The sequence below is a fragment of the Haemaphysalis longicornis genome, unplaced genomic scaffold, assembly GCF_048455015.1.
Source record: "Haemaphysalis longicornis isolate Haplotype H1 unplaced genomic scaffold, Haemaphysalis longicornis Haplotype H1 scaffold_2, whole genome shotgun sequence".
Classification (NCBI taxonomy): domain Eukaryota; kingdom Metazoa; phylum Arthropoda; class Arachnida; order Ixodida; family Ixodidae; genus Haemaphysalis; species Haemaphysalis longicornis.
This window is the reverse complement of record NW_027526295.1, coordinates 1,642,382-1,668,312: the sequence shown is the minus strand read 5'-3', so window position 1 is coordinate 1,668,312 and position 25,931 is coordinate 1,642,382. Positions and strand designations below refer to the sequence as shown.

The window sequence follows — 25,931 nt, the reverse complement described above, 5'->3', positions numbered from 1 at the left end:
TACAGTTCATAAAACAGGAGCGAACATAGAGAAAAGAACACTACATGAGGAATAGCTAGTAAAGCGTGAAGCGGCGGCGGCTGAAGGGCTGAAGCCTGTTCGCATGTATTCCTGCGCCATATAGCATGTATTCATATAGCATATAGTATAGCATATAGCATATAGCCTGCGCCATATAGCATGTATGGATGCGAAGAAGTCCTTAGATATCTACAGGATCGGGAAGCAGGAGATCACAAGGGAAACATTATTCGATAATACCAAAGGGAGTGCATTGCTTTTTGAAGCCCGAGCGGGTTGCTTGCGGGCAAAAACGCTTATCCGTGAGCCGGTACAGGAAGAACTATCGCAGGCTGCGGAAATGAGCCAGAAACTAGGCAACATATTCTAACGGAGTGCAAAAGTATCCGTCTAGTCCTCAGTGATGGAGCCATCCAGCTTCCGGAAGCCCTTGGCTTTAAGGTTAGCGGAAAAGTGAACTGGACAGCAGTAGAGGTTAGTAAAAGGGGGTTAGAATGTTGGTGGGAAAAGAGCAGAGAACAATCTGGGAAGACATGGGAACAAAGAAGTCAGACTAGCACAAACATTTCGTAAAAGTATTTTCTTTTTACTTTGACACTAATTTTTATTTATTTTGTTTGTATTTTTTTGGCGAGGTGATTGTACAGTGGCGTTGCGACTAAGGCCGCTGTGCAACACCACCCCGTTACAAACGGGAAGCCACTAAGCATCATCATCATGATCAACCGAACAGGAATCCACGTAAAGATCTGTGAGCGCAACAAAAAAAACGCAGGGAATTTTGCCGGGAATTCTTGATAAACCTGCGGGGAAAATATGCTAAAACTAGGCAATTTCTGAACAGAAGAGTGGGAATTTTTCGCCACAGTACGGAGCATAACAGCCCTTATCACGAGCCCAGAAGTCCTCTCGAGACTATGAGACGGCCTTCCACTGCCTGATCTTGGCTCTTGCGCCGAGGAACGCGGCGCATTGCCACCTCACATATATGCACAGATACACTTCCACACATCCGTGGGTCAGCTTCAGGTGCGTGCATACCTAGGCGAGTGACGTGAGCACCCCTACTCAGGGGAAGGCGCCCGCCTGCGTGCCGAAGTCAGCTCTGCTGTTTTAGCAGATTTCAGAGGAGTGTACTGGTTTAATTTTTAGTAGAAGAGCTGTTTAAGCTTCAGCTTGGTCCTTTAGCGTTAGCACAAAAATAACAAGAATAAAAACTTATCCGTCCCACGGCGCTTGGCACGACCTTCACGCAGCTGCGTAGGTGGAGTCAAGCTCGGCAAGCTATGACGTCACTTCGCCAAAGGAGCGGCTTCTTGTCGCCACGTCGGCGATACACAGCACCTCGTGACTCCGAGACGCGCACATCGCTTACACTCCCGCAAAACATGGGTAGCCCGAAGAAATATGCAACTCCCGAGGAAGAAGGAAGCGCAACGCGAACGTCGTCGTGTCGCTACTCGAGAACGTACAAGAGGGCTGTGGTCCATCCCCGAGTGCCGCACCGAAGCCGCCGCGCCTAAATGGCAATGTATAGCGGAAGTCGAGTACCGCGCTCGTGATGCGGAGTACAGCCTGTAAAAGGCTTGTCTATAACACAGCTTTCGTACTCTCAGCCTTATCCTGCCCCGCCGGTGCGGGATTTGAATAAAACTACTGCGGAATTCTGAAGTCTTAGCCCTTCGCTTTTGCCTCCGACATGTTTGGAACGAGTATGTTTCGGCAGTTTTCGGATGTGGCTGGTTGAAGTTGAAATCGCTGTTATAGACAAGCGTTTTACCGACTGTACATGCGGAATTACCGGCATAACGACCCCAGACTTCGAGTAACGGATCAGTCCCAACGCCAAGCCCGCATATGCATGGATTTCGCGAACGGCCGGTTCCTACACCAATTCCTGAGCACCGAGTTTGGCCACAGCTGTCGACCACCAGCTCCGCTGTTTTTCCAGCCTTGCACAAGTAGTGCCAGCTGTGCCAATTTTTTTTTTAATTCACAGAACATTATCAACCTGTGTTGCGCATTTTCATTTACCTTGAGTTTTGAAGAAACCTTTTTGCCGTATTAATGTTCTCATCGATGGCAATAGTGGGGCCGCTTGGCCACCTATGGGAGCATTTTGTTTAAAAAGAACGGTGGTTGTTCAGGAGTTTTTACTGCACCATGGTCGTCGTCCCGGGTATTTGATTTAAAAAAGGGACGCAAATAATGCTGCCGACATACCCCAAGACGCGCACCGCCTATAAAATGGTGGCTACGTAGAGCGAGAAGTATGACAATAAAATAAAATTAAAGCCGTTCCACTCAATGTAAAAGCGGTCGGAATTGCATAGCAGTGACTCGCCATAATCGGCTGTAGCGCCCTTGTCCGCTAACTGCTGGCACAACATGCAATTAAAATTTCCCGCCTTTGCAGTGCTCGCGCGTCTCCCACCTGAAACTGCTCTGCTGGAGTTGTGTTCTTTTTGTGCTTGCTTTTCCTCCCGCACGGGCCGGCGTTGCACTGCCACTTTTTTCACCTGCTGTCGTAAAAAACAACCCAACGAGCTTTTCTAACTAAATGAACGCGGCTTACTTACGTATATTTGGCCTCAAATGTACCTACAGTTCGCGTTGCTCTAAACAACGGGGATATGTATGCCAGGCGCCAGCGGCTTGCGGGCTTCGAACGCTTATGACTATATAGACCGTGTGGCTTTCGAAGCATCTGGGTTACGCCGCAACGACAGCCGCTACGACGGAACGCCGTGTGGCTCTACCTAAGTAGAGCGAGCGAGATACGGCGATAAGGCGAGCCCTTAAAGCGTTCTGATCTAAAAAGAGAAAATGCATTGGTGGATTTGAACAGCGCGCCAGTGCCCACTTCGTCTCCCTCGCGTACTTTGGCTTTTCGGGAAGTACGAGCCTTGTTTCGGCTTTAAAAGCTGAAACACTTAGTTTCCCGCAGGTCCCACGTCACACGTCATGCCAACCGTGCGTTCCGTCTTAACCGTCTCTGTGGGCACGTTTGCACCATTAGCAGCAGCATTGACTGAGTGTCGATCCTTTGGTTGCCCACTGGGCATTTGCACTTTGTCGCTGTCATTTTAATTCAACCTTCTTAGATCACCTGCTTGGCCCTGCTTTTTTATCGCAGTCTCCTTTAAACACGCACCAACCGCGGCGGGACCCACAGTGAAGCCGGACAACGGACGCTCCTGGCAGAGGAAGGCCATAGAGTTTCTTAGTAGGTATTCTAAAGAGGAAACAGAAACCGGGAATCCATGTTGCCGTGGGAGTTTACGGGAGGACCACCACGTCTGGCTTGAGCTTGGCATGACGATTGGATTCTTAAGCGGTTTTCGGGATTTGCTTTCTTTAGTATGCATTAACACGTCTACGAGCTACGAAGTAGCCGAAATCGACCCTGTTCTGTGGTAGCAGCGAGCCGTGGCAACTGCGTGTTCCATGAAGGAGGCAGTGGGTGATCGTACCTGATGTTGGTCATTCCGACATGAAGGAACGTATGACTGAGCGTGTACGGGTTCGTTTCCCGGCAGTGGCGGCCGCTTTTCTGATGGAGGCTAAAAGCAAAAATCGCCCGTGTGTAGGAGATTTCGGCGTACGTTAAGATCCACAGGTGGTCAGAATTAATGCGGAGCCCTACACTACGGTGCTGCTCATCGCCAGCGCTGCGTCGGCGCGTTAAACCCCGAAATCAATCAAACTGAGCGGGTAATGTACCGCCACGTAACTTGTAGCTGGCGAAAAAAGAAAAGAAAGCAAACGTGTTTTGACAAGACCAGAATCGACAGATATGGGCGCCTGTAACCGTCCTATCTTGTCTTCGTCCACGACTGTTTAACGCCGCGTTTTCTTTTTTCTTCAAGTAAGAACCAACTTTGTTCAGCAACAAACTTTGTTACACTGTACCTGACGGTCGGTGCACCGGTTCACTGCGAAGGCGACGTTTTCCTAGGCACGTTCAAAAACATTTCCAAGTTCTTGAAACAGCTTATTTTTTGAAATAATGGTAAAATTAATAAAGTAAGAGTAATGAGTTTCCCCCAAAATCTTATAATTTTTAACTAACTTCCAGGTTGGCCCGCAGGCTAGTAGGCGCAACCATCCCAGGAAAAATACGCTCTACTTCCTTTTTTCCTTAGCTTTAAAACCAGCCTGTTTTATTTTCAACTTATACAATAACACACCATTCTATGCCCTTTTGTGGCACTGTGTTTAAATATTCGACAACTAAAACGTTTCAATCCGAGCCTTCGACAAAACTAAGGCGAGCGCACGATATAATGGCGGCCCGTGACGCCACAGACAACCTTGATATGAGCCGCATTCGCCCTAGCGCCAGATTCCTCTCTAGCGTATGTTGTAAGGACCTCTATGAGGAAAGGTTGCGAATGCAGCGCTACCACAGCCAGAGCCACCGCCGGTATCGTGCCCGGCTTGATGTGCTCCTCTCCGCATAGGCTTTCTGTCGCCCTCTGTCCGTGCATCGATAGCGCAAATGCTCCCGACAGACTATACCTATCAATAACGCAATAATAAATAATATATTCGAATACATTCCTGGTACCACCGCCGCATTTACTTAATGAACGAAAACGCGCAGTTTGGAGGAAAGAACTATCTGATTTATTTCCGCCGGCACTGCTTCCATGACAGAACGACAGCTCAAGTTCCTGCTCTTTTTATTTCGACCAACCTTAGCGCTTGGACAAGTGACAGTAGTGTATACGTGTAATTTTCTGTATTTTAGACATGTCTTCGATACAGACAAAGTAATTTTCAAAGCTTCCAGCCCCACATTTCCTGCCAAAATGTCCCTGCCATTGGTGGATAAAAAATTTTGGTCGCCTGGATTGTCTGTATTAGGTGGCTTTAAAAGTTTCTTACCGACGTAGCCGCGCATTTGCGGGAACGATCTTTAAATCCTCACGAGGCACTGCCACTGGCAAGGATTTCGCAAGCACTTAAGCGCACGGAAAAGTTTCCATGCGCCTTTCGAAGCAGGCCTTGAAACACTCTACACTACCGTGTTTTGCGGAAGCACTAGACATCGTCTTTCTTCGGAAAATAGGCTCGCCGTTAGCCTCCCGTTCTTTTAAGCCCGGAGATGCACTCGGCAGGTGGGAGGTGGGATTACGTGGGGAGCCGGAAGGCTGGGAATTGCGCGGAGAGCTGATCGAGGCCGGGTTCCCCCTCAGCGTCTTGCGTGTCTTGTATTGCTTGCCTGGGGTTCGCAGAGGTGAAGACGAAATTTTATTCGGCGTTTTCCGTGCTTCACCATTTCGCCTTCTCTGAAAAATGACTAGCACAATTTCTTTCCCTTCAAATATGGTAAGACTGAAGGCGATCTACGTCTGGGCAAAGCTTTCCCGAACTGTGGTGCTACTTGTGGCACAGTTAGCACATGTCCACATAGATTACCGTAGTGGCAGACGCCTTGTGCACATATACCGGGAATACAACTTTGACATGTTAAAATACAAAAGAGCACGAACGCAAGGAACTGACATACAGACGGCGGGAGCTACATTATGTCTGTAAGGCTGTTCACGTATTCGTGTTCTTTTATGCTCCTTACCATGCCAAAATTCTGTCATCAGCCGGCACTTCTGCGTCAAGTTGGATAGTCTGCAAACACAAGTACGAAAACAAAGCTTATGGTGTGATTTTATTGAAAGTATTCGTAGCAATATCTTTGACAAGAAGCAGACACATTGTCTGGCTGCATTTAATACCCATTTCTCCGATGTGTTCGCGTTAGCTCGGCCCCGCCATCATTGATATTTTGTCTTTCTCTCGGTCCGCTGTGCTCACTCATTGGCCATTCACGCTGTTCACTCATTGGCCATTCACATATCACACCTTCTGTGATATCGGCGGTGTGCTGAAATAAGAGCTTCTTAACGTAAAATTCTTACTTGGCAAGGCTGGCGAAAGCACGCACCCGGCTGGCGTCCACCAAACGCGCACCTACCCGGATATCATCCGCAAAAAAAACTGTCCACAGCCGCTAACCGTTTTCTAAAAGGTTTCATGGCATTGGTTACCGGGCGTACGTCCGAAGGAATACAACAAAAATATTCAGGGTGTTTCGTTCTATAACATCGAACAGAAAAAATGAACATGAAGAAGCACTTAGCGCGCGTGTTTATAGAGTGCATCTAAAGCAAAAGGAAACATAGGAAGAAATACTCGGCGTGCGATTCATTCACATTGGCTTACGACGCATAGCACGAGTATAACAAAGAAAGCGTGCGTCAGAAATTTTTCGCGAAGTGTTGGTTCGACTTCAGCTTCTGAGGCAGTGTAGCAGCAGCGGTCTCACCTACTCACTCATATTAATTCCTTGTTTGAACAAGGTCTCGTTCCCGACTATTTAAATCTTACACTCATTTCGACATTACAAAAGCATTCGCATCAATATTCGCATCATCCACAACCTCGTATATGTCCGCTCTTGATTTCATCATGCCAGGACTGGGTTTCTACCCAACACAGGCACTCACGACAGCCTCTGGTCTTCCTTCCTTAATAAAACGTTTTTCAATCAGTCAATTTGTGGTTTTTTACACTTGTCAAGTATACATACATTCCTGGTCTTGCGACATTTTTAATCTAGTCATGAAATGCAACAAGTGAGCATATTTGCGGTGTGGGCCTTTCCCATTGCGTTGTGAACAAGTCTTACAACTAGATTACCCCTACCCAGAAGAAGGAAGGAAATGGCGAAGCCGAATTTTCGTATCATCTGCCGGCTGTCAAGAGTGATGCTTCTTTTTCCGAGCATTGCACCCACGCATACGACCTACAGCAACGTAAAGTTACGACATAGGTTCCCATTCCTTAATTGTGTTGACACTGCTTCTGAATGCCCATCTGAAGTGCAAGACTACAAAGCCGATTGTGCGTGAAAGAGAGAAGCCCCGAATTACATTTACCGTGCACTACCAATAACTAATGGACGAAGCGCTTCGTTGTAAACAAATAACCGTTATTTTCATAAAGAATTGAGTTCGATAACGGTTCTGGATTATGTTACGTCAAGCAAAAATACTGGAGCTGCTTCAACTTTCTGTTCAGGTTCGACATCCTGGGTACAATATTACCATTGTAATTGAGCGAAAAACGACTGAGGCTTCTTTTAGTAAATCAACTTCATTTCAGCGAAGCTATCCCCGGAAATAAAAGTAGAATAAAACACAAGCATTGAGGAAGCAGTTAACCACATGACGTTCACAGTGGAACGTTAGCGGATGGAATGCCGCGACGCTCGCTCTGCATGCATTTCCAAGGTAAATATAAGTGGTAGCGAAGCTTACATAGAAGCCCATACGTACGGAAAATAGCGGCTCTTAAGCTGCTCATGGGGCTCAGCGCCATCTGTGTGAGGAGGGAACACTTCCGGGGGAACAAAAAATAAACCGGATGTGACGCAAGATCCGGTCAAAAATGGACGTCATCTTGGTGGCACTAGCGCGAAATTTTGACTCCAACATAGCTTTAGCTATGTTAGCTGATCGCTGAGGGCTCATCTCATTGCCATCCGACGCAAGTTGGCGAGCCCTTGGCGAGTATGCTTCAAGTCAACGCAAGCTTAACAAGTAAAGAAACGTTACTAGCTAGAGAAACGTACTTAAGCATACTGGCGTATGATTCGCCTCGGTAGTGCTGAAAACAACTTGCATTTTCTCTGAAACTTTATTCTGTGTGCATGCCTTCCACGGCTGTATAACAGCAAGCAGTCGTTTACCTTGATTGCAGTGGGTGGCAAACCGGGAAACTGCCGCGCGCACCCAAAACCCGAACGTTTCTTCGGTCATGGGATACAGAGCACCAAATGACACTCGGCCACACTTGTCTGCTGCCCGGCGCCCGTTTCACATAAAAAATTACACCATCTTCCCACGTGGGAACCCTGAGGGGATGCAAAGCCGTGGAGTAGTAGCGTGTTAATTGGTTGTTAGAGTAAAGACACGTGTAGTAGCGTATTAAATGTCTTCTTTATTTATCGAGTAGTGGGGAACGTTTTGCGGCTTCTCGTTCTCGAAGCGAGGAATCCGCTGTTCGACGCTAGCGTTTACGTTCGGCGTCGCTGCTCTCCTCTGTGCAGCCTTGTCTTCGGAGGCACGAGACCAAAGAGTTTCTTACAGTATACACTAGAGAGGAATCTGGCGCTAGCGTCTATACGCCTCACATCAAGGTCGTCTGTGTCGTCATGGACCGCCATTGTACATCGCGCTCGCATTAGTTTCATCATTGGCTTGGATTGAAACGTTTAATGACTGCAAATTTAATCAAAGTGCCACACAAACGCGAAGAATAGTGTGCAATTATGTAAGTGGAAAATAAAAACAGGCTGTCTTAAAGCTAAGGAATAAAGAAGTACAGCGCATTTTTGCCGGAACGGTTGTGCCTGCTAATCCGCAGGCAGAGGTTGTAGTTACGAACAATGTTAATATTTTTGGGGTCACCTATTAGAGACTGTGATTTTATTAATTTTAGCATTATTTCAAAAAATAAGTTATTTGAAGAGTTTCGAAAGTTTTTTGGGCGTGCCTATGAAAACGTTGCCTTCGTGGTGAACCAGTGCGCCGCGACCGCAGGCTAGTTTAACAAGAAGAATGAAAACTGGCGTTAAACAGTCGTGGACGATGGGAAGATAGGACGCATACAAGCGCCCGTATATGCCGTATCTTATCTTCGTCGAAGTACGTTTTGTTTCTTCTTTTCGTCGGCTACAAATTTCGTGGCGACATATTACCCGCTCAGTCATAGGTCCTTCGACGGCGGCATCAGAAACGTCAGGTGCGATCACGCATTGCCTGCTGTTTCACTGAACACGGCTACCTCAGAAACGGGAGGATTTCGGCTTCCTTGTAGCTCGTAAACGTGCTAATGCATAGTGAAGAAAGCAAATCCCAAAAACCGCTTAAGAATCCAGTTGTCATGCCATGCCCAAGCTAAAAAGGGGGTCTTCCCATGAACCCCCACGACGACATGGCTTACGAGGCACAGTTTCCTCTCTAGTGTACTTACTAAGAAACTCTATGGCACGAGACTAGCCGAGCGGCCAGGAGGAGCGGCGAGGAGGAGAGCGGCGTTATCACAACTGGTTAGGGCTCCTGGGGCGGTATTCTTGTAACTGTCCCTTTTGAAAACGTCCCTTTTGAGTCCCTTTCATCGTAACGTACTTGCGGTTAAGCAATGGGAATTGGCAGTAGGTTTGTTGCGCTGGCGTTACGTCACTTCCGGTGGTTTGCTTTTAGCCAATCAGGGCTCGCCAAAGGGGACACTTTTGAAAGGGACGCAAAAGGGACAAAACTCGAGAATGCCGCCCCTGGAGTGACAGTGTTGCCGGTGTCTTCCTGAGCCGGCACTAGACGATTCGAGCGGCGAGGAGGAGAGCAGCGTTATCACTGCTGGCGTGTCTTCCGTTCACTGCTGGCGTGTCTTCCGTGGACTTGGAGGAGAGGTGTGGATGCCGGACGACGGAGGGTCAACTAAGAGATGCTTTGCATCTAAAACATCCCCCCCCCCCCCGCTTCCCCCCGGACACAAATTTCTGCCTACGTTACTGCCTGGTTGTTTAATCCCGTCGCGCATACGTAGGTTGCGTGCCTGCCTTAAAGGGACCCCGAAAAGCTTTGTGAAGGTGGCAATCAAATGCATTCAGGTGGTAGAACACATAACGGGGGATTTTTGAGCCAAGTGTGAGCCCCATACGTTGTACAGATAATTTGTAAACAATTTTTGAAGATCGCCTTTCTCAGCCGATGAGCGCGACGCCGCAGCGAGCCGACCGCGGGTGACGCAACGGCGATCGCTGCTGACGCAACGGCGAAGGCGCCCCCTGATTCACCCAGTCGCCGGCAAGGTCGGCCGCCAGCGGCGTCACTGTCATTGGCTTCCGGCTGCTCTTCCTCCTTCCTGCGCGATCCCAAGGCAAGGCGGCAAAGGCGGGTCCGCAGTGATTGACGCGAGCCTAGGCGCAGGAATGTAGCTAGCTGCTTTGAAGGAGGCAGAGAGGGAGGAGGAGTCGATCGGCAAGTGGGGAGAGGTGCATTTAATTGCTTCTGGCGCAGCTAATACTGAATGTAGATCAATAATTCCAACGGCATTGCATCGCTATATTGGTGCTACGTGACAACACAGGCCTTTTGTAACTTTTACAGAAGGCTTTTCTGGGTCCCTTTAAGTAGAGATAAAGGAAATATATTGCTCGCGCGATTTGTGTGCTCCAGTTCTAGGAATAGAAATAACGGATATTCATGCTACAATCGTGACATTTCAGTTTTATTCCAAGATAAACATAAAACAAGTTCATTACACTGTACAAGATCAGCACGTATGGAAATAAGTAAAAAATGCTCGAGAGCACTACATGCACTATGATTTTATTTAAACGCCAAAAAATTCACTTTATCGATTCACGATTCACGATGCCGATTAACGAAACTGCAGCGAGCACACTACTCTCAACCGTAGCTGTCCGGGCGTATTATCAAGTAGACATGGGTTTCTACAAAACTTCACCCAGGATTCACGCCTGAAATTTCATGGTTGCGTTTTTAGGCAAGTGTCGCAACAGATAAGAAAACATATAAAAAGAGTGTATCAATGCAAAAGAAAGCGACGGCAGTGAGTGAGAACACATTGCAGGAAAGATGTGTCAGCAGCGCAGCCCAGAGCAGCACAACACAATACGGCGATGGAAAGATTGCTTGCGCATGCAAGCGGGGGAAGCAGCGATCACTACAAGCGTTGTAATGCAATAGAGAAGGCAATGCGATAGGCAATTAATGCGAATCGTTTGAATCCAAGTGGTGCACAATATTTGCGCTAGTGGACTACGCTGAGAAGTCCCAAAGTGACGCCACTTCTTCCGAACTAAACAAGACGTGAAATCAAATTATAACTGTGTCACAACATAAAGTTTTAGACCCATTTCTTCTAAAGCGCACCACGCCCCTTACACAACCCCCCGTGCACGCATTAACAGTACTATAGTTATGCCTTACCTTGTGGAAATAAGAGGAAAACGGTGCAGTGAAACGCCTGACGTACGCGAGTTGCTGTTGCAACCTTGTGCAGTCCTGGACAATTCAAATACGAACCGCGTAACGCACGGCCGAAGATACCGGTGCCGTCACCTGGCAGCGGCCGTGGAAAACGCACGGACATGCGCAGTTGAGATGTCGGGAGCGAGGCTGCGTGTCCCACTGCGTTATGTTGACCTTTGCTCGCTCACACGCTTCCCTTGTCGCCATGCCGCAAGAGCGCTGAAAACAGTTGTTAGCGATTAGGCGCTAGATAGTAGAGAGTTTTAGGTGACCGTTTTCGACGGCCCGCTCCGGTTATAGAGTTTCATACTAATAACACTAGAGCGAAATCTGGCGCCACTGCCTAGGGGAGCCGCGCTTCAGAGAGCGTTCCGTTATGCATAGATTTTCTCACTAACTCACTTAGAGTGGAATCTGGCGCTATAGCGTCAACGTGATTCGGCGAAGGCGCTCTACGCCTTCATGAGTGCCGCCATAGTGTGTAGTTCGGCCGGAAGTTCGGCGTGGCATGGCCGGCGACGACTTTGTGGCTACGCAAATTGAGTTTTTGTTTAAAACATTGCTGCCCAAAGTGCCGCTGTTAACAAATTGTATTTTGTATAAGACACCGTGTTAGAGGGCTGATGTTTCAAAACAAATTTGGGTGTTACAAAGAAAACAAAGCAGCAGTGCTGCCTTTGGCTCACGCCACCAGATACAGCGGGCCGTCCCGGATTTATTTTTAATTATTACGTACTCCAAACTGGGTGAGGTTTTCTTTGATTTGTTGCAATATTTAGCTGAAAAAAATTGTTTAGAGTGTCTGAAACTGTGCTCTTGCTTCCTCTCAATGCAGTGTTCTTATCGTATGCTACGTGTTTCGGCAGGCGAAGCAGATGCAACACAGATGCAAGAATGATGCAATCGCGTCGTATTTATTTGCTGTGTCCAAGCAGATTTAAATAAACTTACAGGCGAAGCCTATTACCGCAAGTAAGTCTTCAAGCACGCGCGATAAAATTGCATGAATGCGTTAAACGGCAAATAAATACTGGCTTGTCGAGTAGCTATGTATGTTGTCTCATTGCGCTTGGACAAGGCGTGCATGCTTCAAGGGGTAAGTGAACGCAGCGGCGGCGACGAGCGATGCGAAAATCGTAACTGAATGTGTGCAGAAAACGGAGAGTGTGGGCTAGCGTAGCTTATTTTGTGGCTGTAGTGTGGGCGGAGGCGGCAAGCGGTATAAAGCGGTATACAACAGGCCGCTTGGACGCTCGCTCGCTTTTTGCCGGCCAGAAGAAGGCCACAAGGGAGCGGCAGCGGCGATACAATGAACTGTAGCGACGAGCGACGCCGACAGAGGAAATTAGCGGCAGTGTATTCATTTTTGTTTTGCTTGTCGCTGTCACCCAGTACACTCTGCTGTTCTACCTTTTGAGTTACATTTTCGGCGTCGCTTGTCGCCGTCGCTGCATGTGGCCACCCCTTCATCTTAAGAAACTCGCCGCTAACGCTAGCACATGCGTTAAGTGCTAATCACGGTGTTATTTAGACATAATTGCGATAGCCATTTAATGCCAGAAATTGGCATCCCGAAAACGGAAAAGCACAACGAAAACGGCACTAACAAGCACTTCAGAGCCGCGAAGCCTAATCCATAGTCATTTGTACTAGCCACTTGCTGCCAATCCGATTCGCACACTACCCACAATTGCCATGTCGGCCTGCGATCGCAGCGACACTTTCTGCTCTAGGTAATATTGAGAAACTCTATGCCGTCAGGTACCGGGCAGGCACGTTCCACTTGTCCTTGGCATGAATCACGAACAGGATGGAAAGTTGCCTCTGGCTGCAAAAACGCAACAATAATACTGCAGAGATTATTCAAATTTGTTTTTTTCTTATTATAAAATTAAAGCTACAGAAAGATTTATTTGTCAGGGATTATTCAGAAGCTTCATGCAAGATGAACATGAAAACAATGTTACCTGTTTTTGTTGGTTTTGGTTTCTAGACAAAAAAAAGAAGCCATTCGCCTAACCAAGCCGAGTAGGCGAGGAACGTCGCTAGCTGCAATGGCGCCGCAATTGGCCGCTCGGGAATGCAGCATCAGATTTTCCTCTAGTATACATTAGTATGAAACTCTATGGCTGAGGTATCGGCCGCGTGCTCAGCGAAACCGAAGCCAATGCTGTTCGCGGCCAGGCGCGCCAGGCATGCGCTGTGGTCAGCGTATGGTCAGCTAAAGATGGTCAGCTAAACCTCGCTAATAGACAGTTTTAGCTGGCCGTTTTTGACACTGCGCTATTCTCCTGACGGTCCGCTCAGCACAACCGCAGCGTCAGCGGCAGAAAGGCTTTTAGCTAAACGATGGGAGGAGGTCCTGCTGCGTAGACTTCGAGTTGGGGTGGCCCTATCTCCTGCGGTAACCCGGGCGTGGCCACCACGATACCATGCCCCGTTTACCAACACCTGCCCCTTCTGTACGGTTCCTGCCGAAGACGCCGACACCAACCACCTACTATGGACGTGCCCTTCCCTTAGTGCAGCGAGATCCAGACACCTTCGCGACACAGGCCTGCATCCTGGGAGACCTCCTGATCTGCACCGATGGCTGTGGGGGCCCCACCACCGCTGTCTTCTGGATATCCTCCGGGAAACGGGTGCCAACTTGTACCTCTAAGACTTTATGCCAAAGGGCATACTATCGCAAAAAAAAAAAAATATTCGCATCTCCCTCGATGGGGAATGATTCGCGTCAGTGGTCGTGCCCTATGCCTGTGCAAACCAGAAAGTCATCGCAAAGTAAAGATACGAATTGGAATTTGGTCGCTGAAGTAATGTAAAGTACCGTGCTTAGTGCCTTATTTCACCTTTTTCATACAATGTAGTCGCTTACACGGTATAATGGTTCTAAATCATGTTAAAGGAGCCGATAAACATTGCAATAGCCAAGACAAGGCTGTCTTTCTCGGCGCTGCATAGAAGCAGCCCCACGCACCGGTCGGCGTTTTTCGCTTCCGTGCAAAAGCTCGTTGACTAGTGTGGCACCTTTGCCTATTCGAAAGAGCTTTCGCGATTTCGTCGCACGCGTTTCAACTAAAGAAACGGAGTTCGCGGGAGAGCGCTCGCATCGCGGGGCAGCCATGTTGATATTCCGCAAGGTAACGTAAGCACCGCGACAGTCCGCTAAGAGGCCTGCCTCGCTTAGCAGAGCGGGGCCCCGCTCCGGTATCGCGGCTAGCGCCCTCGCGCGCCACGCATGCGCAATGGCGCTCTCCCAAGCTATCGGAGGGGAGCGGACCGTCAGAAACGGTCAGCTAAAACTCTCTAGTATCTGTGGCCACTGTGTGCTCGGGTCACACGAGCGCCTGCTCCCCGTGTGTGCCGGCGTCACATTGCTGAGATAGCTTTGCATGTGGGGTGCAGCAGCTTGAGCAAATAATGATGGACACCTGGGACACGCCCAAACCATGTTCAGTGCGGCCGCTCCGCAGATTTCTACAAGCAAAGTGCTGCCTCCACCCCCCCCCCCCCCCAAAAAAAAAAAAAAAAAAAACGAAAAAAAAAAATCCGGCAGCTGAAACGAAAAACCAGCCCAAATGCGTACGTTATGGCACCTGAAATTTTTGTCCAAGGGTAAGTGGTCTACAGAATGGTTGCACCTACCTGTCTTCTTAATTTTTTGTTAATATTAGAATTCTGCCAGCAATATTCCCAGCCCACACAATGCTTGGAGTTGGAGTATATCATTGGGGACGAATTCTGGTGGCATATCTATTATTTGCTACAAGCACAAAATCCGCGAAATAACTCACCCGTGGCTCCGTTAAACCGAGGCCCGTCTCGGCAGCCAGCTCATTGTTCAATTCCCGAGCCACTGCACCAAGAACGCAAAACAACGCAGTGTCATCAGATGTTAGGCGGCATGCATTTATTTTTGTCTCCATTTCTGTGCGCTGGTTTTCTTGAAGAAAGCATAATGAACTCTACAGTAAAGCTTCCGAAAGCGTGCACAAGTTTCCAACATAAGCTCTGGCCGCAGCACCAAGCAGTTACGCGCCGCATTGCTCTTAACGCGACCGACACGTTAAGCTGCAGCGGCGGTAGTACTTTCAGTGCTTTGAGCGCTCTTGCGGCATGACGACAAGGCAAGCATGCAAGGGAGGAGGGGGTAACACATCGCCGTGGGATACGTATCCTCGCACTCTACATCTCAACTGCGCATATCCGTGCGTTTTCCACGGCCGCTGCCAGGTGACGGCACCGGTAACTTCGGCCGTGCGCCCCGCTGTGTGTATTTGAATTGTCCATATCGTTTTTGTGGGTACCGAGGAAAGCGCTCCACGCCAACCATTGGCAGCATCGCCCCGTAGGACATTGCGCCCGTCGGGCTAGGTACTAAGCGTGTTCACCCGCGCTGCAAAGCACCTCGCAACTTCACGCACAGCAAAATTTAAGTTCACCCCAAATTAACAAAAAAAAAAAAACGAATGCAAATGCGCATCAGCAAAACACGTAAGGGGCGTTTTCTAGCCGACAAACTTTGTTAGTGCCTTTCCGAACTCTACAAGGACTGCATCACAGAGCAATGCAACACAGAGGGCTCTGCAAAAAAAGGTTTTTGAGAATGAATAAACATTTTCATACATTCTTTGCACACTGTGCCCAAATAAATATGATTCCAAAATAACTATCCTTCGTAAATTTAAATGTTGTTTTATTGTTGAATAAAACTTGGTTTTTTGTTATTAGTGTTTGTTAACTACACACCTGGTCGCGCTTCAATCGCCACTCCCATAACTCCCCGTGTTTATGTCCCTGGCAATAGGTTCTGAACCGCTTTTCGCCCGAACCTTCGCTACCAGTTACATTTACCTTCGCATATCTCTAAGAACGCTATGCTTCCCAGAAACACCCAATTAGATTTAAAACCTCGCCATTCAAACAAGAATGATCAAGTTAGCAAGGACAAGGTGGCGCAATTTTTCCGACAAGATTGGCCAATGTGGCATACCAGATAAGGATCAAACGACGTTACGCTTGAAACAGAGGACAAGATAACCGCACCAATGATAACAAAAAAATAAGAAAGCATAGTTGGTGGCGATATGTAGTTCGTATAGTTCGTATCAACAAGAAGTAACTTTTCACGGAGACCCGGCCTGGTTAAAATTGATTCATCTTTGACGCTTATCGCCCACAAACGGGGACAAGAAAGTGGGAGAAACGCTTCTCCGTGTTTTTTTTTTGTTGTCTCTGTTTGCATGGGCTGCATTTGAATAGTGAAGTGATGGGTACCCTCAATTTACCAGTTCTGGACAGTCCGCGGGCAGTTTGAGGACTGCATTCGAACTGGACGACTGATAGGGATACATGAGAAAATCGAGCACCGGATCGCGTCTCGGGCAGCCAGCGGACGATCCGGGGCTGATAATCGAGGAGGCCCAATATTTGCTGCTTAACACTTCATTATTCTGGTTCCAGCTATATAAATGGCCGGCGTCGGCCCGTTCTTCACATGGCAGTTCGTCATAGGCCGGTTCTTAATAGGGTCTATGGTCACATAGGATCATTCGTCATATGCCAGTTTGTCACTTAGTGAAGTTCGTCACAGGGGCGGAAAACCGAAGTTCGCGCCCAGGCAGCACAGGACTGTTCGGCCTAAAACAGGCCGGTGTACTTTGGCCGGTGATTTTCTGTCCGGCCGTTTTCCGGCAGCCATGTTCGGCCCATGTCCAAATGTGGGCCTTTTGGCCGTAACGGCCGTACTCTCATGGCTGTCCAACGGCCAGTGTCCGTCGGCCAGTCGACCGGCTTACGGTCATACGGCCAGATTCCAGCCGTAGGGCTCCGGCCATTCCAAAGCCACCCGTGTACGGCCGAAGTACGGCCGCCGGAGGACAGCCGAGATGCGGTCGTAGGACTCCAGCCGGACTACAGCTACCGGAAATACGGCCGTGCTACGGGCATTGCTGTTCAGCCACAGTACGTTAACTGTACTGAGGCCGGTCACTGCATGTCGCGCAAGCAGATGACTCATTTGCGCAGTGCAGAAGCAGCACAAACCCAGCATTTTGGGTCCAATGCAGCCACATCAAAGTGAGCTCGCGCGCAACCACCAGCCGTCAAGCTTTCAGCGCAGCCTTGCTTAATTACCAGCCTCAGTTGACAGCAAAATTCATTTATTAAACAGTGCACACAAATTGTCGTTCCTTTAATTGCTGTGCCTCTTTTACTGCCGAACACATAAAATATTCAGTTCTTTGTAGAGCTTGAATAGATGTATTGTCCAGGTCCTGATATCCTCTGTGGGGCGGCTTGCCTGTAATAAACGGGGAAAGAGGAGGGGGGGAGGTGGCGGAGGGCGCATACTTTAGTGGGTTGAATTTCAGAGAGATAAATTGCGCCGCTTTTAGCCAATTTCTTTTAGGGCAATATACCGGAACACTTTCGTGCTATGACTACATAAACTATTTTTAACAGTTGCTTGACATATTTTGATGTATATAAAACTGGCGTGAATGCCTTTACGAAGCGTTTTGGTTCTCAACAAAACACTCAGGAGCATTTAATATAAGTCCTTCACAAAAACGTATGTCCAGTTTTTGCCCATTTTTCTTGCAAAGGCATTTTCTATTCGTTTAACTTTTCTGAAGATCTTGCGCAGGGCTGATCCTAAGAAGGAGCGAACAGGTACTTTCATTTTCAATCTATTTTAATGTTGTTTCATGAGTATACGTCCACACCACTTAATAGTCCAAAAGAACTTAATTTTTTTCTAGTGTCATACTACGTTCAAAAAATTCTAGACGCGTTGCGAATGACGCCCTGCTTCAGGTGGCTGCAGTTGTATCCTCTGTGTTCACGCAAAGAAAGGCGTAAATTTAGTTACATAATTTGTTTCAAACCAATAACATAGCAATGGTAGCATGCATACAGGAAACCTTGCATACTGCAACGAATAGGGCAATAAATATTTTATTGGTCAAGGTTGAATGCGTAGCGTTCTCAACCCGTCGGAGGCAAACTTGCGCCTCTGGAAGTTTATTTATTATTTATTTATTTGTTTGTTTATTTATTTTTTTTATTTATTTATAATAAATACCACCCGCCCCCACATAGGCCGAGTCGCCATCCTTGTGCCAATAAAGTTTCATTCATTCATTCATTTATTTATTGTTTTATTTATTTATTTCTTTGTTTATTTGATGCCTGCTTGCCTTTGCATGCATTACAGAAGGGAGATACATAACACTAAGCATTAAATATGAGACAAAATAACGAAATATTTCTACAAAGCGCGCTGAAAATCGTCAATATAAACAGTTCATGCAATCTTACACTCCAGTATTGATGTAAAATAAAATGAATCGCGCAAGGCGTCACCCTTAAAGGACATTTAATAATCTGCGTTAAGCTAGCGGTTCCACTTTGCCATATGTAAAATGGCGCTTGGACATCTTCTCCCCTTCTACTCCAGTTTTCGAATGATAGATATTACGAAAAAAGTTCAACCTGTGGTTTCGTCTGCGATCTTTCACGTCCTGCCATTTCAGTTTACTTTTACTTTGTCTCATGCTAACTTGAACGTGCCAATTACCTAATACGAATCGCACTGACATATTCTGTATGTTTTCGAGCGTATCAACCAGCTCTTTGGTGTAGGAATCCGCGAAAACACATGCGTACTCCAAGATTGAGCGCGCATGAGTGAAATACGGTTGTTCTTTTCAGTTAGATGGAGGTTCACTGAAATTTCGTCCCAGAAAGCCAAAAACATATGCAGCCGTAACTTTTATGGTGTGAACCTGCCTATTTAACCTCTAATTACTCCCTAAATAAATGCCTAGGTATTTATATTCCTCGGCCGTGGTCACAGCAAGATAATTTATGGTATACGTATTCAATTGGAATGAAGGTTTTCTTGTAAAGCTGCCGTTAACACCCTGTTTAACATCCAAAAACTTTTCTGAATCAGCACACCAGGATGTTATTAAATTCGAATAAAGTTGCAGGTATACGGAATCACGTTCATTCGCTATAGTCCGGTAAACTACACAGTAATTTTGAACAAAGCTATAAGGTCAATAGTAATAACAATGCAAAAACCGATTCATTCAGTTCATACCATGAAATGTACTACGCAGAAGGTGATATGGAACACCATCATTTGCTTTTTTGCAGTCCAAGAATATACAGTCAACCACTTTAAGCTTATCTATTGCAAGAGCCAAATCGTGCGTGAACTCAACAACCTGCGTTGAGCAAGAAAATCCTGACAAAATCCGTGTTTGCTAGGATGCTGGCGATTATATTTAACCAAATGAGTCATATCCCAAGAGTAGCTAAGCGCACCTTCAAACATCGAAACTAAATTAACAGCTAGGCTTCGTCAGTGACAAGGCTCTGTTGTTATCGCAAATTTAAAATAATTTTTTTTTCTAAATAGGCAGTCGTAAAATCCCATGAAGTAACAAAGTGCAGGGCATGAAGTTGATCCTACCAATGCACGAGCGAGTCTCTTCTACGTTTATCACCAACAACATAGTGCAACATTGCTTGTCGCAGTTTAATTGTAAGCAGAATAACTTGCGCTTTCACTCGCACTTGCATTTCTTTGGTGGCGAGTCCTTGACATGGTGGCGGTTTGGCTCCTGCGTGGTGGCCGCTTGCTCGACGCCCTTGAAGGCCAGTTATTTTGGTGAACCATCTCCATCTCGGATGGGACATCTATGCCGGGTCGATGTCTCCAATGCTCTCCATTTCTTGAGGGGGCGCATAGCCTCGAGCTGATGCGTCGACGAAGCCGGCGGTAGAGGCGTGGTAGCGGCGATGACTGGCGAGGCTTAGCTCACCCGTCGCTGTGACACAGTCTTCTTGTGGCAATAAATGACAGTTGGATGGCCTAAGAGGTTCCCTGCTAATGTCCAGTGAGTCCTTGCATCTGGCCCGTTCACCGAGAACACTCATTACTGTTTGACAAACGATGTTCGTTTATTTAAAACGTAGAAACACGGAGCGGATGAAAAACGCGTCCCCGTCGTCCCCGTCGTTCTAACGGCTTTTTCTCCCCCCCAGAAAAAAACCGGTCGGTCTCCTTCCAAACACGTCTGAGACTGAATTCTCGGCGCCCAGGCGCGTGCTGTTGTTCGGCTGTATGCCGTTTGCCGAAAAAATGACGTATAACCAGATACCTTACCTAGGCCGGTCTCCTCTTGAACACCGGTTGCCAAATATTCTGTGGCCATTCGCTTCCCGTAATTCGGCCGAGGACAGCTAACCGAATGAAAAACGTATATTCTGGGGCCGTACGTCGGCCGGTATCCTTCATAACACTGGTTGCCCGAAGAAAACGAATATTCTACCGCCGGACGCGCGGTTCACCGTTGATACAACGAATGCACGGCAGCCGCGCTCCGGCCGGTCTCCTTTCAAACACCCACTGCCGCAAGAATACGCATATTCTGTGTCCGGTCGCTTGCCGTGCTTCGGCCGATTACCGCTTCCCGAAGAAAAAACGGATGCCCTAAGGCCGTACTTCGGCCGTTCTCTTTCTCAACATCGGCAGCCGTAAGAGAACTGAATATCTGGCAGCCGGTTAGCTGCCGTTGTGCGTCCGGACACGGGCGGACGGAAAAATACCGAAGCGCTGGTTGCCGAATGTTGGCCGTTCAACCCATGATCAGTGGCTGCCAGAACGTGGATGCTGGCCGGACATGCCAGAAAGCGGCCATAGACGGGCCGGTCTTGGGGCACACTTTCTGCGCCGCCTGCCCAGTCAGCACAGGACTGTTCGGTCTAAAACAGGCCGGTGTACTTTGGCCGGTGATTTTCTGTCCGGCCGTTTTCCGGCAGCCATGTTCGGCCCATGTCCAAATGTGGGCCTTTTGGCCGTATACGGCCGTACTCCCATGGCTGTCCAACGGCTAGAGGTGTGCGCCGAGACGTCGGCGCGCCGCCGCCGACTGTTCTGGCCGCGCCGCCGCCGCCGACACTAACTGATCGGCGCGCCGCCGCCGCCGCCGCCGACGTATTGTTTCGGCGTGATCGGCGCGGCATTTACGTATATAGAATAAAAATGACTTTTAAAAATTAATCCAGCTTTGTTTGAGATTTCGTGTTTTGTTCAAATTTTTTTTCATGCCTCGGGCATTTTTCAATGTCACGTAGGAGAATAATGAAGCAACAGAAAACAAAAGCAACCCTGCTCTCCGCTCATCTGCGCATGCGTGTCGTCTCTAGCCAGAGCAACGTGGGATTGCCTAACTACTCTTTCGCGCGCAAAATGGCGCAACGACAAGCAGCGGCCTCTGCTACGGTAGCCACGGCCTCGAAACGCCGGAATGACGGCTTGACGGTCGCGTGTACTGAGGTTGCGGATGGAATCGGCGACATATCTGCAACTTGTTGCGAGGAAGAAATTCCTGGCCCCGATGTGTTTAAGATGCCGATTGGAAGTTTTCGGATTGTTCCTTTGCATTCGAAGGGGAAGTCTAGTTTTGTTTGGAAACATTTTGGACGCCTAGCATACATCACGGGGGGAAAGCAGAAGACAGTTGGAACGGACTACTACTGCAAGAGCTGCTTGACCAACTCCTCAAAGAAGGAAGACTCAAAGCCTTTCGAATCGTAAGTAGCGCTCCTTTGTTTCTCTAAGTAACTGAACCGTTGGCTGGCGCCTCGTAGGAATTGTGAAATTTGTGAGACTTAATACCGTGCAGTGCGCTCCTCAGCTGTTGTGCTCGCGAGACCGGCTGCCGTTTTCGCGACCGTACATCAGGACGCCCGTCTAGAGTTCAGAGTTCACATACGTTGAAATTGACGGTGAAATGCGCGCATATCACCTCGCAGGAATTAGCATAGTTTCGGGTTCGGGTGAGGGGGCCGGGGGTGGGGGGGGGGGCGGAATTTCATAACGCCTACCAAGGCGCCTGCCAAACCGTTTGTTGTGAGCAGCCTAATCGTTTAGTTGTGAGAGTTTAAATAATCGCCTGTTTCCTCCGCAGCTGCAACGTGAAACGCTACGCGAGCACCGTAAGCACGTCGAACATGCAGAGACACTTGATGGATGTCCATAAACTGCAAGACGACTGCAAGAAGGCGGCGACAGTCAAAGATTATTTCCGAATGGTTCCCAGGCGCAATGCGACAACGCCATCAAGAAAGAACTTGCTTGCTAGAGACTTGGTCCTTTTGATCGCCAGGGACCTGCTGCCTTTCAACATGGTGAATGGCGAAGGATTACAGGTTGGTGACAAATATAACACACTCTGTGCATTGATGTTCATTTTATGATATAATATAGGTCTGAACAAAAGTTACTTCATTTCTCCTCTGTAGGACTTCCTCATAAAGTATGAAGTGATCAGAGTGCCCCAAGAGCTCCCTGACCGGACGACCTTGTCGAGATCCGCCTTGGATGATGTTTACCGTGCCATGCACGGACAGGTGAAGAAGATGGTGGCTGAGGGGTCTAGGTTCTGTGCCGTCACATACGATCTGTGGACCGACAACTCCAGGCGGCGATCCTACATGACGTTCACCTGTCACCATATTGACGGTAGGTTTAGCATGTTTTCAGTGCAGGTACCAATAAGCGCATGCCTCAACCCATGTAGTAACTTATGGCGCGTGCTTCCAAAATACTTTTTGAAAGTTTTAATTTACGTTATACTTACCTGAGCTTTCAGACAACAAGGCGAAAAAACCCCACATGCTTCGGTTTTGTTTGTTTTGTATCTTGAAAAATACATGTATTGTGTCATGAAAGCATTAAATGATCCCATTAATACTGGGCGAGTGCAGCGAACCCTGAAATGTGTTCAGTTTTGTTGAGGAGGTGAGATGTTATAGCCAGGGAGTGATTTAGCGAGAACAGAATAATTCATGTAAGTATCCTGATTTAGATTTCTTAGATCTTTTTCTGACCACGCTGTTTTAGGTTGTCATGGTTGCTGTTTTTATTTCAGAGAACTTCGAGCTCGTATCGTTGACCCTGAGCACGAGACACATGACCTAGAGGCATACAGGCGCTGCCATCATGAATGAGTTTCAAAGGTGCCTCGAAGAATTCAACATGGTGGGAAAGGAAGTTTGTGCAGTCACTGACGCCGGCTCGAACATGAAGCGCGCAGCGAGTCTCGCATGCACGGAACATCACCTGTGTGTTGGGCACGGCCTACACAACTTGGTCATCAAGGACGGATTTGGAAGCGTCCCAAGACTCCACGATTTGCTGGTCAACTGCCGTGACATTGTGAAGACTGTGCACTACCGGGTCTCCGACCTGGAGGAGCTCGCGGACTCGGAACTGAATGCTGCAGTACAGTCGTTGGTCAGTTTTCACCAACAGTTTGCAACGAGTACCCGTCTATAGCGTAAAAATTTTTCGAGGCATTTCTTTTCTTCGTAAAACACATGTGTACAGGTTTTTTTCAGGTTTAATGACATGTGCCGCTTGTGACACCACAGCTGAATGTTGTCCAAATCGCGTTGGATGTAGCGGAACGATTTTTTTAATGGCTGGCCTTTTTTTAATTTGCGGTTCCGGTTTCGGCGCCGCCGGCGCCGCCGCCGCCAACAAAAATTGGCCGTGCGCCGCCGCCGATGAATACCCGGCGCCGCGCCGCCGACGCCGCCGCCGCCGACAAAAAACGACCACCACGCCGCCGCCGGTCAAAACCGACACGGCGCACACCTCTACCAACGGCCAGTGTCCGTCGGCCAGTCTACCGGCTTCCGGTCATACGGCCAGATTCCAGCCGTAGGGCTCCGGCCCTTCCAAAGCCACCCGTGTAAGGCCGAAGTACGGCCGCCGGAGGACAGCCGAGATGCGGTCGTCGGACTCCAGCCGGACAAAAGCTGCCGGAAATACGGCCGTGCTACGGGCATTGGAGTTCAGCCACAGTACGTTAACTGTACTGAGGCCGGTCACTGCATGTCGCGCAAGCAGATGACTCATTCGCGCAGTGCAGAAGCAGCACGAACGCAGCATTTTGGGTCCAATGCAGCCACATAAAAGTGAGCTGGCGCGCAACCACCAGCCGTCAAGCTTTCAGTGCAGCCTTGCTTAATTACCAGCCTCAGTTGACAGCAAAATTCATTTATAAAACAGTGCTCACAAATTGTCGTTCCTTTAATTGCTGTGCCTCTTTTACTGCCGAACAAAGAAAATATTCAGTTCTTTGTAGAGCTTGAATAGATGTATTGTCCAGGTCCTGATATCCTCTGTGGGGCGGCTTGCCTGTAATAAACGGGGAAAGAGGAGGGGGGGGAGGTGGCGGAGGGCGCATACTTTAGTGGGTTGAATTTCAGAGAGATAAATTGCACCGCTTTTAGCCAAGTTCTTTTAGGGCAATATTCAGGAACACTTTCATGTTATGACTACATAAACTATTCTTATAACAGTTGCTTGACCAATTTTGATGTATATAAAATCGGCGTGAATGCCTTTACGAAGCTTTTCGGTTCTCAACGAAACACTCAGGAGCATTTAATATATAACTTCTTCACAAAAAAGTATGTCCAGTTTTTGCCTATTTTTCTTGCAAAGACATTTTCTACACGATCAACTTTTCTGATGGTCTTGCGCAGGGCTGATCCTAAGAAGGAGCGAACAGGTATTTTGATTTTCAATCTATTTTAATGTTGTTTTCATGATTTACATCCACACCACTTAGTCCAAAAGAACTTAATTTTCTTCTAATGTCATACTACGTTATAAAAATTCTAGACGCGTTGTGAATGACGCCCTGCTTCAGGTGGCTGCAGTTTTATCCCTCTGTGTTCACGCAAGGAAAGGCGTACAATTAGAGTTACATAATTTGTTTCAAACCAATAACATAGCAATGGTAGCATGCATACAGGAAACCTTGCATACTGCAACGAATAGGGCAATAAGAATTTTATTGGTCAATGTTGAATGCGCAGGGTTCTCAATCCGTCGGAGGGAAACTTGCGCCTCTGGAAGTTTATTTATTTATTTATTTATTTACTTATTTTTATTTATTTATTTATTGTTGTATTTATTTATTAATTTTTTTATTTATTTGATACCTGCTTGCCTTTGTATGCCTTACAGAAGGAAGATACATAACACTAAGCATTAAATATGAGACAAAATAACAAAATAATTCTACGAAGCGCGCTGAAAATCGTCCATTTAAACAGTTAATGCAATAATACGTCGAAGATAATTACACTGCAGTATTGATGTAAAATAAAATGAATCGCGCAAGGCGTCACCTTTAAAGGAAAGTTAATAATTTGCTTTAAGCTAGCGGTCCCACTTTGCCATATGTAGAATGGCGCTTGGACATATTTCTCCCCTTCTACTCCAGTTTTCGAATGATAGATATTACGAAAAAAGTTCAACCTGTGGTTTAGTCTGTGATCTTTCACGTCCTGCCATTTCAGTTTACTTTTACTTGCTCTCATGCTAAGTTGAGCGTGTCAATTACCTGATACGAATGGCACTGACATATTCTGTATGTTTTCGAGCGTATCAACCAGATCTTTGGTGTACACACTAAAAATTTTTACGCCCAAAAGGGTGCTTCAGCTTGTCGCCGCAGGAGCACCCTAAAAACTGAATATTTTACGCCCTTTAGGGTGCTTGGATTTTGTCGCCGCAGGAGCACCCTCTGTGAAGCACCCCAGAAGACAGGTGCCTTATAACACCCTTTTCCGCCTAAAAGTATCCTAGGGTGCTAATTAGCACTCCAATCTGTAGGAGCATCTTCTGCAAAAGCACCCACCTAAAGGGGTACAAAACGGGTGCGTCATCCTCGGTTCACAGGTGCAGCAGGTGTGAGACCACATATTGCAGAATATCACACACGATTATGGTATGAAACATTCGTGCTT

The 25,931-nt window shown here is 47.6% G+C and overlaps 1 long non-coding RNA gene across 1 annotated transcript; it reads left to right on the top strand.

The window, feature by feature from the left end:
• The first annotated feature begins 21,374 nt into the window (after positions 1 to 21,374).
• LOC144166964 (uncharacterized) lies at positions 21,375 to 22,627 on the top strand. The gene is made up of 3 exons (XR_013321793.1): positions 21,375 to 21,695; positions 22,073 to 22,313; positions 22,407 to 22,627. It is a non-coding gene; the product is annotated as an uncharacterized LOC144166964 (long non-coding RNA).
• The last annotated feature ends 3,304 nt before the right edge of the window (positions 22,628 to 25,931 follow it).